Source organism: Salvelinus sp. IW2-2015, unplaced genomic scaffold (genome assembly GCF_002910315.2).
Source record: "Salvelinus sp. IW2-2015 unplaced genomic scaffold, ASM291031v2 Un_scaffold6126, whole genome shotgun sequence".
NCBI classification, from domain to species: domain Eukaryota; kingdom Metazoa; phylum Chordata; class Actinopteri; order Salmoniformes; family Salmonidae; genus Salvelinus; species Salvelinus sp. IW2-2015.
In genome coordinates, this window is record NW_019947390.1 from 11,425 (window position 1) to 14,593 (window position 3,169).

Consider the following 3,169-nt stretch of genomic DNA (forward strand, 5'->3'; position numbering starts at 1 on the left):
ATTCTGACACACTTCACACAGGCAGCCAGCTCTGCTTTGAGCCTTGCCACTCCACTGTCAGACGAGAGCGACAGAGACACAGTAGTGTATTTAGCTTGTTTGGCCTGCACATAGATTACCCTATCCCTCCCTCTCTTCCCTATTCCTCCTTTCACACCTCACCCCTTATTCTCCATCTGATGAAGTGATTTCCTGCCAATGGTAGGGCAAGAGAGCCATGGAAAGAGGATGAGAGGGGGATCAACACACCCAGAAAGGAGATTTACAACCTAGCATAATGCAGACAACAGACACAACAAAGACCATCAACATGAAGAGACACTTTCTCTCTCCCTGAAACAACTCAAATACCACCAATACGCTCTCGTTCAGTCTCTCTCTATCCCTCTACCTCACACACCAAACTAATCACCACTGAGTTCCTCAGTCTCACACCCAATACCAAACTCATACAGGTTCTCTCAGCGGACTGGTCTCCATGTAAACACACAACTATAAACACTGTTAAGACCCCCTCTCTGTGTTGAGGTTAAAGACAGGCAGTACTCTCATTAGACACAGAGACAGCAGAATGGATGGTTTCCTATTGGTTCCTGTGAAACCAAGAAGAGGTGGACTGAGGCTTAGGTAAACAATCCCTAAGCAATCTACACACACTGGTTATAATCAACTGTAGTATCCCTTACGGACAGTGGACTGAGCAGAAGATAGAATGTTAACCAAATACAGTTCCTTACAGCTAGAATTCTAGTCTAATTCTATGCACAGAGCTTGCAACTGAATAAAGCTGCCCAACTGATGTCTGTCTTTAAAACGCGGACTAAGCTTGTCACATGTGCAGCCCATTGTACAAAGAGAGGCAGTTATGAGTCTGCAGTGCTGTTGATGGAGATGTTTTTAAATTGTCTCCCAGCGCCGCCTCCATGCTGTGCGCGCTGTTAGAAATGTATCATCCCGTTGAACAAAAACGCAGGCGTTGTAACGAAAGGCTACGGAGGTTCTCACCACTCATTAATTGGGCAATTAAACGTGAATTAAGCCGCAGTAAAAACTTAAGCACTGGCTTGTTGTTGACACAGAGGCAGCATCATACATTGGTGGTTAGTAGAGCTGTATTGGGCCCAGGGGAGGCTGGCTAAGTGGTTCTGGTCCCAGATCTGTTTAGGGACCATAGGAAGGGGCAAGACAAGACCAACATATCTGGGACCGGGCTATGGCTAATGCGGCGCTCACGTCATGTCGGAGTGATCGGAGAACGACTTGTCTACTTGGAGAGTTCACATGCTTTGAGCTCGGAAGGAACCATTTGTTGTTGCCATTTTCAGTGGTGCGGTGGCGTCAGAGTTAAGCAGGTGGGAAGAATCAGGCTCAGGATGTTCATACCAGAGTTTCTTAGTCGTAATTAATCAAATACATTTTTCATTGGTCACATACACATGGTTAGCAGATGTTATTGTGAGTGAGCGAAATGCTTGTGCTTCTAGTTCCGAAGTGCAGCAATATCTAACAATTCCACAACAGCTACCAAATACACACAAATCTCAAGTAAAGTAATGAAAAAATAATAATACACGCGTTCAAAGTTTGAGGTCACTAGAAATGTCCTTGTTTTGTGCATTAAAATATTGTCAAATTGATCGAGAAATACAGTGTAGACAATGTTAATGTTGTAAATGACTATTGAAGCTGGAAATGGAGATTTTTTTATGGAATATCGACATAGGCGTACAGAGGCCCATTATCAGCAACCATTACTCCTGTGTTCAATGGCACGTTGTGTTAGCGTGCAATCCAAGTTTATCAAGTTTAAGAGGGCTTAATTGAGTCATTAGCAGATAACGAGTTAGCAATATAGTGTAGCACGCATGCTGAAAACCTGGTTGTTACTGATTAAAGAAGCAATCAACTGGCCTTCTTTAGAATAGGTTGGAGTATCTGGAGCATTCAGCATTCTGTGGGTTGGATTTCCACGGTAGTGGTCACATGGGCTAGAAAAAAGGAACCTTCTTCTGAACTCGTCAGTATCTGAATTCTTGTTCCTGAGAATAGCGTGATACAGAATGCTGGTGTACTACTCCCTTCACAGAACAGCGCAGAAACTGGCCATAACCCGAATAGAAAGGGAGTGGGAGGCCGTGTCCGACAACTGAGCAACGAGGACAAATCACATTAGTGTCTAGTTAAGAAAAAGAAACCTCACAAGTCTCAACTGGCAGCTTCATTAACCTCACTAGAGTAGGGGGCACTATTTTCACCTCCGGATGAAAAGCGTGCTAAAGTAAATTGCCTGCTATTTTTTAATGTTTGTAGTTTTCGATTGAATACATTACAGTATCCATTGACTTAGGATCAATTGCACTTCCTATGACTCCACTGATGTCAACAGTCTTCAGAAATAGTTTCAGGCTTGTATTCTGAAGAATGAGAGTGTAAGACGCACTTTGAGTGAGTGGACCCTGAAGCGCCAGACCTTTTTCCGGTGCAGCGACCGGAGAGTGCGCCTTTCTTGTTTTCTTTTATATTGACAACGCTATTGTCCGGTTGAAATATTATTGATTATTTAAGGCTAAAAACAACCTGAGATTGATTATAACATCGTTTGACTGTTTCTACGAACTTTATGAGGGATACTATTTGGATTTTTCATCTGCTGTTGTGACTGCTTTGAGCCATTGATTACTGAACAAAACGTGCCAACAAAATGGAGGTTTATGGATACAAAAGAGGACTTTATCAAACAAAACAAACATTTATTGTGTAACTGGGAGTCTTGTGAGTGCACCATACAAAGATCAAAGCTATTTCTGACTTTTGTGTCGCACCTGCCTTTCAGAAATGTGATTTTCATGCTTTTGTATGCAGGCGCTGTCCTCAGAATAATCGCATGGTTTGCTTCGCCGCAAAGCCTTTTTGAAATCTGACACGCGGCTGGATAACAGGAAGTTGAGCTTTATTTTGATGTATAACATATATTTTCAAGAATGTTTAAATATTTAAATTGAGTATTTTTTTTTATTTCGCGCGGCTGCAATTTCACTGGATGTTGGCCAGGTGGGACGCTACCGTCCCAGGTACCCATACAAAGTTAAATTTACCGCAAACACAGTCTCACGTCAAACGGTGAAGAGGCACCCGGGATGCTGGCCTTCAGAGTTGCAAAGAAAAAGCC